The 12,780-nt window shown below is 41.5% G+C and overlaps 1 protein-coding gene across 35 annotated transcripts in view; it reads left to right on the top strand.

The window, feature by feature from the left end:
• Plekha5 (pleckstrin homology domain containing A5) overlaps positions 1-12,780 on the top strand; it is a 179,671-nt gene that overhangs the window by 67,613 nt on the left and 99,278 nt on the right. The window contains exon 1 of one of the 35 annotated variants that reach the window (XM_052720056.1): positions 3,583-3,712. The exons of the other annotated variants lie outside the window; for them this stretch is intronic. The gene's annotated coding sequence lies outside the window, so the exon portion shown is untranslated. Of the gene's footprint in view, positions 1-3,582; positions 3,713-12,780 lie in introns of those variants that run through there. 35 annotated transcript variants of the gene reach the window in all.

The raw sequence follows: 12,780 nt of genomic DNA on the forward strand, positions 1-12,780 counted from the left end.
CTGGCTGTAGCCCTTCACACAAGACAGCAGCGGTACTAGGGAAGGTCCAAGGGCTGCCAGTCAGGGAGTCCAAGTGCTCCAGTCCCCAATGGCTTAGTTTATTCACATTATTGGAAACTTCACAGCACTTCACAAGATTCGGAGAGGGCTTTCTCTGACCTCTCTCAGGACCTCAGAGTTTAAGGAGTTTCTCCACAACGTGTGGCTTCACACAGAAAGACGATGGAAGACTTCTGAAGTGAGTGAGCGTGTGTGTGAGCATGTGCATGTTTTCTAATGTTCCTCAGCTACCCCAGATGGCTCTGCTGCAATCCTTTGGTAAACAGAACAACAACAAATTGTAGTATGAGACTTCGCCGATACAGCACACAGCACCAAGTGTGAGTCCCAACATACTGTGGAGGGAGTAATGTCTCAGTGAGAGCCATGCACAGGAGGGAAGGATGTGAGATCTGTGTCTTCCGTTCAGTTTGACTGTGAGCCTAACGCTGCTCTAAAAATACAACAGATTGCAGGCAAGACTCATGGAGGCTGGACATAGGGGTGCGTGCCTGTCATCTAACCCAGAAAAATGAAACAGGAGAACCATGAGCCTGAGGCTAGCCTGGGTGGCATAGCAAGGCCCAGTCTCAAAACAACAGCGAAAAGCTGATGTGTTTGTTCACTTTCATTCTTGGTCCTGCTAGTCCCACTGTTGGTTAAGTGTCAAATTTAAAAAAAAAAAGAGAGAGAAAGAAAAGATATATTTAAGTCTTCAGAGAACATGTAATTGTCAGAGAAAAAGATGATGTCTTTGTTGAATTCTGTAAGCATTCATTCTTATTAGGAAATGTTTGTTTCAGACTTTGCTGTAGAAATGGTAAGCCAGTCAATTAAAAAAATGATTATATAACATAGAGATTCATAAAACAAGAGAAAGCATTGCACCTGTAATTCTACTGTCTAAAGATTGAGCAGACTGGGCTACATAGTGTAACCCTATTTCAAACAAAAACAAAAAAAGACCTCTCATTACTGTGAAATGTATAGGAGAGGAAAAAATCACGCCGAAGGGAAGTGGAGTCATGTGGAGAGATTTAAAGGATGAAATGAAAGAGAACAGGACTGTGCCCGTGTTGCCTGAGTTGCCTCTTTTATACCTGTCCTCTTTCGTGTGTGTGTGTGTGTGTGTGTGTGTGTGTGTGTGTGTGCGCGCGCGCTTCTTTTTTTTCCAGACTTGCATTGTTCAGAGTGCAGGATGCTTGCTGTCTGCTTCCAGATTCCTTCTTAGAATAATTCGCTTGTTTTCTCTTCCTAGTGTTAACACGGTCTTTGCTCATGCAGCCAGTGTCACTACTCAAGTCCCCATGTAGGTTCCTGGGCTCTGTGCAGACCCTGGCCTCACTCCTGGCCGTTTGCTTCTCCTTCCTCTCCATACCCTCAGCAGTCATCTAGGCATTTCAGAACTCTACCCTCGTAAGAACTCAAGGAACTTCCCTCATCACAAAGCTTTCTGCACTTCCTCTAGACTTTCAATCTGTTATGTGACTCTCGGTACCTGCTTTTACTCTTTGTTCTTTCGCTTCCTAGGCTTTTTTTCGAAGATAGAATGTTCTGTAGCTACCCATAAACCATAAGCAGTAAGGATGCTGAATAAAATGTTTTGTTGGTAGTTTTCTTTGAAATTAACAGTTTTCCCTGGGAAAGTGCTGAAATTAAATGTGGGTTCCATATACTTTTCTCTGTTTGAGGGTTAAACCCAGAGCCTTGCAGAAGCTAGCAAGCACTCTATCCAAGTTACATCTTTAGTCCTTGATTTTTAAAAAGTATTTCAGATTATGTATATGTATATATGTCTGTGTTGATATGTGCATTTGAATGTGGATGCCCACAGAGACCTGTACATGGAGTTAGAGGCAGTTTTGGGAGCCTCCCGATATGAGTGCTGGGAAGCAAGCTTGGTTCCTTTGCAAGGACACTGAGCCAGCTCTCCATCCTCAGTTCTCGATTTATTTATTTTGAGGCAGTATTTCCTTATGTGCCTCTTACTGGCCTTGACTTGCTGTATAGCCAAGACTGGCTCAATCTCACAATCTTCCTGCCTCTGACTTCTTCGTGCTGGGATTGTAGGTAGTATTTCAATTTTTGTGACAAGAAGGCCTGTGATGAAGTAAAAAGCACTGATTAGCATATGTGCCCATTTAATGATGGCATTAGCTTTGCTCCATCAGAGGCTCGCTGCCTTCATCTTTGTGCGTGCTCAGTGTACAGACACTTCCTACAAATACTTCTTGTTTCTGCTTGTCTGCCCAGAGGGAAATGGGAAGTGAGTATGAAGAGTTTTGTGGTTGTGTTTTGTTGGACTGTGTGCCAGGTTTCTTCATGGGGACTGAAATGAGATAAATCTCCATCACCCCAAAGTTCATGGCTATTGCTACAGCTTACCCAGCAAACCAAAGCAAATGATTTATGTTCTGATATAAATATGTATGTGTAAACTCAGGGTTTCCTGCCATTTTTGTAAAACTTGTTCTTTAAGCAATTTTGCCTAGAGTGATGGCACACACCTTTAATCTCGGCACTGAGTGGGCAGAACTCTGTGAGTTCCATGTCATCGAGGACACACACACACCAAAAAAGAAAGAAACAAAGAAAGAAAGAAAGAAAGAAAGAAAGAAAGAAAGAAAGAAAGAAAAATTAAAAATTCTGTTTTCTACACTTAGCAATATTTGGGTCATACCTGGTGTTGTGCAACATCACCTATAATGTATTATATAATCTGTAGGTTAGGAAAAAATCAGCTTTAGTTTGAGGATAGCAGACATTGGCACAAATATATAGCAGCTTTTCAGCTCACTGCTATTCACACAAGAGAAATTAAACACTTCTTCAGAGAATAAACACTTGTATAGAGAAAAGTAAAGAAACAACTAAGCCCACATGGGTAGGGTTAGAAATAAAGAGGAAGCAGCAGTGATGCACAGCAGCACTGCCTAGTCACGGTCGTGCTGCCTGCTGGATAGGCAGGAAGACAGACAGCTGGAGAGTTCAATGGATTCGAGTTTGCTTGCTTTGTCAGTGCTCATATTTATGTTTGGAGGGGGGGGTCACATGTTAGACGTCTTAAAATTACACTTTATGCCAGCATCTCGGTCTACTGTGTTGACGGTTGAGTACTGATACCTGGGGCTGGAGATGGCCCAGCCCGTAAGCATTGCTGCGCTTGCACGAGACCCAGTTCAGCACACAGATGCCTGTCATTTCAGCTCCAGGGAGGTCTAAGCCTCTTTCCTCCACTCACACACACAGACCCACACAGAGAGACACATACTTAAAAAGAAAATAAATCTTTAAGATATTGAAGTGTAAGGGTGTGTTCTAATAAAAATATAGAAGTAGTTCTTGTCACATCAAGTTAAATGAGGCACCAAAACCTCAGAGTTAAAGTCTGGCCAGTTAACATTTGGCAGCTGTGTGTAGTGATTACAGTGGGTGATCTTCGAGTGTGCAGCTCTCTGAGTTTGTTTGGAAGTAGGTCATGGCGTGCTGAGATACCAAGTCATTTAAGTAAGATACCGAGCATGCTCATAGGAGAGACCCACTCCGGAAGACTGCGGTGTGCTTCAGCTTCTGGTGGGAAGGGCAGAGCACGGTAGCATCGCTCTGCAGAAAGCAGAAGCCCGGGACGAGAGCAGAAGAGCAGAACACAGCTTCCTAAGCAAGAGACTGTCTGGTGAGCGGGTGCTTTACTCTGTCTGTCCCAGTAGGCTGTGCCTTTCTTAGAGCTGCAGCTTGTTCTGTGCTGAGCTGACACTGTGTGGCTAGTGACTTAGCTACGGTTTAGAGGAACTCTCATCCTCCCCAGGCCTGCCGTGCCTTCCACAGTGCTGGCAGAACTGTGTACTGAAACCAGGATTTTTCCGTTCAGGCAGTTTAGCATTCGTGAATTTCACTGTTCTTGCTTTATAGTGAAGTCACGACTTTTGCTACAGTTCTGTACTGTATTTGCTAAAGTAGTAGGTAAGGCATGTTAGCATGAGATCAGTTATTTAATGAAAGGAAGGGTATTTACAGTCATGTACATATTAACTAGGTGGTTCAGACATAAAAGTTTGCGTGGCAATACAGCTCGTCATTTAAAATTATTTAAAGTAAAATGAAAACGGCAGCTCATTGTAAAGTGTACTGCAATCCCATATCCTTGTTTGGAATCAGTTCTGTTTTTAGCTTTGCATTAACTGTGGAAGTGTTTGGAAGAATACTTTGCTGTTTTTAGTTCTTTAAACTCACTATGGTGCTTGCTAGGAAGATAAACTTAAGTAGTTTCTAATATTTGTAATCCAAAGTGTTTGTTTTAGAGCTTGAAAGAGGGATGTGTCATTATGCTTTTACGGACTTTACTCTTGAGATAGCAAGTAATGTTTATGATCTTTTACTAGTGTTTTTTAATGAGCACTGGCTTCACCGTCTGGAATAGATACAATTGATGACCAAGTCTTTGGCATATTCTGAAGATTAAAATTCCATCTCTGAGCTTGGGGTGAGTGCTGTAGCTTTGGGAGATTTTGAGAGAAAGCATAAATTACCATATGTCTTTCCTTAGGGAAAATCGTGTTGTACATACGAATGCCAGGTCAGGAATTTGAGGCTTAGAAGGTACTTTGAAGAGCTCTAGAGAGAACATGTGGGGAGAATACTGAATGTTCAGTGCCATCGCGTGCCAGGCAGTTACATGATGCTTTCCTAAAATACCTCTATTTTGTGAACTGCCCCCACTATGCCATTTTCCAGGATTGGCACATGGGAAGGAGGTGGGTGTACATTTAAGCTTGAAAATTCATAACAAGGAGGTTAGCAGTTAGACATGGGAATGGATGAGGTGCTCTAGAAATCTGTCCTGTTTCTCAACACTGACTCCACCTCATGACCTTGAGCATCACCAGTATCATTTGTCTGCACTTTATTTTTAGTGGAAGTCTTTGCTGTGTAAATAGCAAGTTCTTTAAGGTGTCTAAAGTGTTTATTGCCTGGACTGTGCCTGGATGCAGGACCATAACCCATGGCTGCTATGAGATGCTAACCAGCTCTACTTTTATGTGTTTTGCTGACTTCTTTTCTCTGAGTATTTCAGATGAACAAAATGTGTAAACCTCAGTTGATTCCAAAGTTAATTTATATATTTAATCCTATAGAGCATTTAATCATAATAGAGCATTATATTATTTAGCGTTATTGTAGATTATAGAGCATTCTCGCTCTTCAATAGAAGGGAGACTTGCTTTTTTTTTTTTTTTTTTTTTTTAAAGCACTCAGAAACAGTGGGAAAGATGCAAGAAGAGGAATATGGAGAGAAAGTTGCTGATGACAAAGACTGCCTGATTCTAAAGGGTAGCATAGATGGGTTGTTCATAGTCAAGCCAGTGTGTTCATCTCCCGACTCAGGGATACTCACTTAACCTCTGTGTGATGATGGGCCCTGTAGTCAAGTTAATTTGAAAAAAGCAAGCTATCAAGGCTTTTTATACAGAACGTGGCCTTTTCCATCCTGCTCAGGACTTATTTTCTCCTAGAATAATTTTCTTTATACGCCATTAAACATTTGGCAGGTATTCTGATAATGCAAACAGGAACTCTTCTCATTATGGAAGTATGGGGCTGCCTGCAGAGGAAGAGTTTCGAGGTGAAACGTGCATGGTGAGCCTTAGCTAACAGGGCCAATAACATGCTAAAACTGCTCTCTTAAAAGGTGTGCACTGTCCTGACCAGGGTTTGTGCAAAAATCACATATTGTTTTGGAAGCCAGTTAGAAGCCTAGACAACAAGTACTATGTCAGGATCATGCCATGAAATAGTGACCAAGTAGAGATTTTTACAATTCTTACATGTTTCTGTTTCTCTTGGTCCTCCTAGTCACATGTAGTGAGCACACCTGGAAACCAGTGCTCAGAAGGCAGAGGCACTCCAGGCCAACTTGAGCAATAGATAGTCAGATCTGGCTTTTGAGGAAAAAAAGATCAGTTCTCCTCCTGTTTCACTCCTGTGAAAAACAAATTTTCAGAAGATATCATTTGTAGTAACAAAGTAAGTAGCCTTTGTGATCTGGTAGACCTGGCCCTGATCCATTTCCTGCCATTTGTAACTTCATGTGCGTGTCTTCAATTCACTGGTCTCTCCCACGCTCCCCCCCCCAACTGTGAACAGAAATGTCAGTAATCTTTTAATATGTGAGATTCAAATTTTATATTTTAAACTGGTGTTAGCAGCAAAAGAGTTGATTAAATAAATGTTACCTTAATTTCCTTTCCAAACAATTGCATAATTAAAAATATTACCTATCTTATTTAAGAAGCCAGTCTCACAAAAGCATACTAATTTATTTAAAATTTTTATTTGTGTATTTTGTGTGTATGAATGCTCTATCTGCATGTATGCCTGCATGCCAGAAGAGGGCATCAGATCCCATTATAGATGACGGTGAATCATCTATATCTGGTGGTTGTGAGCTGCCTAGTGTGGGTGCTGGGAACTGAACTCACATCTTCTGGAAGAGCAGAACATGTGCTTGGCTATTGTGCCATCTCTACAGCCCTCAACTTTTTTTTTTTTTTTAATTTTTAAACCCAGATGTTTGTGTACTAAAAACCACGTTAACTAAAATAATATTTAGGCAAGTATGAATTCCTCAACTAGTGGAACTGAACAGGCCAATGTGTGGTTGATATTCACTAAATGTAGATTTGTTTGGTTTCATTTTGTTTGGGGCAAGGTTTAGAAGCCAGTTCTCTGCACATGTTGGAAAAACATTCTACCACTGATATATATTAAATTAAATTTTTTGCTTTATGTTTTTAGTCCAGATCAACAAATAACTTCATTTAAAAACTTACAGTTTCTTGGGAGAGGTTTTCTCTTTTTGTGAAGGTTGCTGTCTTTTTAAAACAGCAATAAAACAATTAAGAATCAAACTGAGATTATTAGATACTCTATGTATTCCAATATATGAGTGAATGAGGACCATTCTCATTCAAACCACAATAGGTTCATCATAAATGTGTGACTGCTTAACCTAACTCTAGTTAAGCCAGTAACAACAGATGGCTCCTTACCACACCGAAAGTGCACGTGCAGTTTAACCTCAGTCTGGAGTGGCCTCAGGTTTTGATGGTGCTCTTTAGTGTGTCAGCTTGTCTGTACTATAGCTCTCTCGTGGTTTTCATCTGGACGCTTTCTGCATTATAGCTGTTTCATTATTTCTTTTTCTTGAGGTCATTTTGATATTCTGCACATTTAGAGATCTTTACTTTTCCCATATGAGTCCTTCAGTAAGCCAAATTCTGTGGTCGAATGTGGTTGGAGTGTGTTCCCCATTCATGTGCTAGGTAGAGGCTTAGTCCACAGTGGAGGGCTGTTGAGGGTGACGCTTTTAAAGGTTTGATCTAATGAATGATCGCTGAGACCATCTCTGAGGTTGGTGGAGTTTTCATTGGACTCTGGCACAAGAATGGGTTGCTGTAAAAGAATACCCTGGCCCCTGAATTCCTCACTTTCTGTTTTGTCTTGTGATCTCTGCATGTGCTCCTACCATGTAGTCTCATCCCCGGGAGGTTCTCATCAGTGGCCTAAGAGATGGGGTCCTTTGGACTTTCAGCTTCTAAAACACTTAACCAGATAAATCTCTTTTCCTTATGTATTATCAACCTTTGGTGTGTTGTTACAGAAATAGAAAACAGAATGTTCCCTGCACATGTGAGTCTGTGTCTGCATAATCCCTCTTCACATTCTCAGTTGGGTGTGAGCTGTTTCCTTAGGAGTCCTCACCCTGAGAAACAACAGGTGAGGAGCAGGGCTAGCAAGGTGGGCCGGGGGGTAAGCTGCTTGGTGCACAAGCCTGGCCCTGAGTTTGATTCTTGGAGTCCACAGAAAGGTGGACGGAGAGGAATGACTCCAGAAAGTTGTCCTCTCACCTCCACGGTGGCCATCGCCACACTCAAGCACTGTAACAATCGTAATAAAGTCAGAGACAAAAAGTAAGGACTAACAGAAAAGGAAAGCCCAGTGGGGACAGTAACCTTCTGGCTTTGTTTTGGTTTTTGAGATGATCTTTTTACCCAGGCTGCACAGCTGAAGGTGACCTCAAGCTCCAGAGCTGCTTGCCTTCAGTAATTCTGGGTTTATAAGGCATTCAGAACCCCCCCTTTTTTTTTTCTTGCCAGATAGGAATCTCATTCTCCTGCCTCTCTTCTGCTATTAGAATCAAAAAGGCTCTCTCAGATTTTGGAGTGTCTGGAGTTCCACTTGACTAGCTGTCGGTGTGCTTCCTTACACATCTGCCACAAATTTTCATTGGAATCTAGCCTTTAAAATGATGTGAACTGGGGCCTGGACAAATGGCTCAGAGATTAAGAACACTGGCTGCTCTTGCAGAGGGACCCAGATCTGATTCCCAGCACCCACATGGTGATTAGCAACCATCTGTAACTCCAGAGGCCTCCAACGATACCAGGTGTGCACATGGTACACAGATATCCATGCAGGCAAAATACCCATACCTATAAGATATTAAATAATTTTTTATAAAATTATTTGAATTGCAGTATATTCCATAATCCTCGGTAGTTCTTCAGCTATATGTGTGCATACCTCCCTTCTCTCCAACTTTGAGTGCTTAACCTTTTCTCTTTCTCATGATTTTTGATTTCTTTCTTGATATCCTGAATTCTGCTAGGGAGATTGAAGAACAACCTTCATTCCATGTTTACTAGAATCTTAAGCCTTTGGCTTGTCAGTAAAGTATCTGTTGGCTACTCTGCTGTTTCCACTCACTCCGGTGTGGTGATATTTTATTTGTGCTGAAATGTGGTGATATTTTATTTGTATGTTAATAAATAAAGTTTGCCTGGAGATCAGAGGAAATAGCAAGTCATTAGCTACACGCCCTTAATCCGATTACTTGGCAGGCAATGTCTCTGTGTATTCAAGGTCATACTAGGGAACAGAGCCAAGCGTGGTGACATACTCCTTTAATCCCAGTAGCAACCATCGAGACCTGGAGGTCTATACAGACAGGCAGTGACAAGGAAGTGAGGTAGCTGGGCTAAGAGCCAGTGAGAGGGCAGAACAGCAAGGCAATAAAAGTGCAGGTTAGACAGGAAGTAGCTTGCATTTTGGAAGCTACAGAGCTGATGAGGTAAGGTGGTTGGTGGCTCTCACTATTTCCCTGATCTCTAAGGCTTTCACCCCTATATTTGGCTCTATGTTCTTTATTTAATAAGACTGTTTAGAAATTCGTCTACACTCCGGGGACTTTTTGTTCGTTTGTTTTTTGAGAAATTGATCATTTGGTTTAGTTGTAGCTTAGCTTGTGTTCTAACATCCCTGTTAAATTTGAAATCTAACTTAAATAGCAGTTTTCCTTGCTTTCAGCCTGTTGACTGTATATGCTCTCCAGTCCACATTTACTCTGAGGAGGTATACATAAAATATTAATAGATTCATGGCCAAGGCCTTCTGTCCTTAACTGCTTAGGTGCACAGGTGGGTTGGTTGCCATAACCCAGTATGTAAGCACTGAAGGTTAATCTTATTTGATCAGTATTACTCTCCCTGAGAATGGAGGTAGATCAGGTTTCTTAAGTTTGGTTTCTTGATGGCTTTTTAGCCATGTTTAACCGAAAGACATTGGATGTGCAATGTAGCAAACCTATAATAAAACAGATACATGTCCTATTAAAATCTTTTTTAAAATATTCTGAGACTTCTAATATCTTCCAAATATAAATTGAAACTCCTTTGGGGACTGGGTAGATGTTTCAGTGGGTAAGGGTGCTGACTGTGCATGCGTGAGGACCTGACTTCAAGTACCCAGCATGCACCTAGAAAACTGGCCATGGTTGCATGCGCCTGTAATCCCAGCAACTTCCTGACCACCCAGCCTATCTGAAAGGGACAAGCCTCAGTTCCGTGAGAAACCCTATCTTAAGGCAACAAGTTGGCGAGCTTTCTGTGGTGCCTGCACAGGCACTGCCCACAGATGCATATACCACATATACAAATAAAAAAAGTAAATAGATTATCTCCACAAAGATAGAAAGTCACAGACTTGAACACTGGTTCTGTGGGCTGAATATCAGGAGAATTCCCCTCAGTCGTCATTTGGCACAGAGGAATTTCCATGGGAGACGTTCAAGGTTGGTTCAAGAAGTTTGGTGGTAACTATCTACTTGGAGTGTCTGATAAATAGCTGTGTTCTATTTAGCACAAATCATTGAGCCTTTTTCCCTTGCTTTCATGAACTATGATATTTTTCCTTTGTCTATTAAAAAGTAGATACATGTTAAATGAAACTATTAATTTTCTTTGATGCTATACCTTTTCCTTGAGAAAAATCTCTGAAATATATAGGTCAGAGAGAAAGTATGATTTGTCTACTAAAGACAATTTTATAAATTTATCAGAAACTTTTGTTTTTAGGGCAAGTTGCTGTAGGGGGAGAAGGAGGAAGGGGGGTGGGGTGGGAGAGAGAGGAGAGAGAGAGAGAGAGAGAGAGAGAGAGAGAGAGAGAGAGAGAGAGAGAGAGAGAGAGCGCAGTTAATATCTAGTTAGCCATGCATCCAGGAAATAGAAAGCAAATCTTAGAAAAAAGGGCCAAAGCCTTCCCATGGAAACAAATATAAATCTCATCGCAAAGAACAGGAGTGTTGGCAAAGTCAGCACCACTCCTTTCTGCTTGTGACCACCACATCCCTCATTTGTAGTGCTTTTTCTCTACTTCACTAAGAGCTAAGAATTAACATTGTGGATAGTTATTTAAGTGTCCAAGATCAGTGGTGCATAGTTGTGGGTGAGTTCCCCAACTGGAGACTTGAAGGAAGCCATGTGTTCCTTCAGTTGTACTAACTACAATTGCAGCTAAGATTTGGGTTCTTGAGCAGACAACGTGGAGTTGAGGGAAGTGATTGAGCAGGTGGTTTGAAGAGAGTGACAGAACTTTCAGACTAGCTGCTGAAGAGAGAGTGGATGCAGAGTGAAGGGCTATTGCCAAGTATAGAGTGTCATGATATACAGAAGCTATAACTGTATGTAGACACTTAGTCACCGTTGGGTGTTCAGTGTTCTCTACCATGAAGTGGAGCAAGAAGATACGGCCTTTGGCACACACATTGGCAGCCTAGATTTTGCTCAATGTGAATGGTGTGAGTTGTGTAAGAGCCCTTTGGGTAATAGTACTTCCACCCTCATCCCCACCAGAAACTTCAAGTTGCATTTTTTAAAACTTTAAAACATTTCTATATTTGAAACCATGTGTTTATGGCCTCCTGAGAGTATATCATTAATTAAGTAAGCTATACAAATGGCCCACTTCTACTTTTTGAGTTCCTTTTAAATTTTAGTAGTTGTGGGCTGTTGAGATAGTTCAGCAAGTAAAGGCACTTGCCCCAAAGCCTGTGTGGGAGGCAGCTCCCACCTTTCACAGGGTTACTATAAGGAGGAGAGAGGAATAAGAAATTTGAAGATATAGCCAGGCGGTAGTGGCGCACGCCTTTAATCCCAGCACTCGGGAGGCAGAGGCAGGTGGATCTCTGTGAGTTCGAGGCCAGCCTGGGCTACAGAGTGAGTTCCAGGAAAGGCGCAAAGCTACACAGAGAAACTCTGTCTTGAAAAACAAAAAAAACAAAAAAAAAAAAATTGTAGATAGAAAGATAGCAGAGAGGAGACAGAAACACAGGATAGCTTCGGGACGACCTGAAGCAAAATCCACTGGCCCTTTCTCTCTCTTCAAAAGGGCTTTTTATAACAATGACAAGGGGTGAGACAAAAGATCTCCCCCTTGCTAGATCAAAGCATATCACATAGCCAAGTGCAGACCCTTCCACACACCTGGTAACCACGCACGTGGTCATATCATCCCCTTGCACAGCGCTGCTGGGTAAAACAAGCTCACATCTCACTAGGAAACCTCTGTGGGCTCCCACAAGCCTGGTGACCTGAGTTCAATCTCTCAAACCCACATAGAGGTAAAGGAGAAAAACCAACTCCAGAGATGTCCTCTGACTTCTACATACATGTCATGGCATACATGTGCATGCACACACACACTGATTTTTTTAAAAAAATTTAATCATTACAAATAAGTCTCAAGGCTAGACAAGGCTACCTAGTGAAGTCCTGTCTCAAAAACAATAATTAGCCGGGCAGTGGTGGCGCACATCTTTAATCCCAGCACTCAGGAGGCAGAGGCAAGTGAATCTCTGTGAATTCCAGGCTATCCTGGTCTACAGAGTGAGTTCCAGGACAGCCAGGACTGTTATACAGAGAAACCCTGTCTCAAAATAATTAGTTAGCTAATTAATTAAAATAAAGAAATATCATTTTTCAGCAGGTTTTTAAAATATTTGTCATTAAAACTAGTGAATAGGTAATCAATGATTTCTGACATGTATAATATAACATGAGTTTTGTCTTCCTGGCTAAATTGAGTCTTCAAAGGTCAGATGATAATTTAACAATAATTTTTCAACTTACAAATAAAATGTATCAGAAAAGTTAGTATTATGCTAACTCTTGGGCACAGATTGCATATGTATTTATAGAGTGTACAGGGTTTTATATGTACTGTATGAAGAGCCGGGTGTGAGCCAGGCACACACACTGCTTGATATTGTTGTTGTTGTCATCAGCCCTATTGTGGAAATGGGTGGGAATTTAAATCAGAACATAGGTATTTTAAGGGTATGATTAGAAATATGTGCATGGGGGAGTGGAGAGATGGCTCAGCAGTTACGAGCACAAAGGACCCAAGTTC

Source organism: Peromyscus californicus, unplaced genomic scaffold (assembly GCF_007827085.1).
Source record: "Peromyscus californicus insignis strain IS unplaced genomic scaffold, ASM782708v3 Scaffold_6__1_contigs__length_162567912, whole genome shotgun sequence".
In the NCBI taxonomy this organism is placed as follows: Eukaryota; Metazoa; Chordata; class Mammalia; order Rodentia; family Cricetidae; genus Peromyscus; species Peromyscus californicus.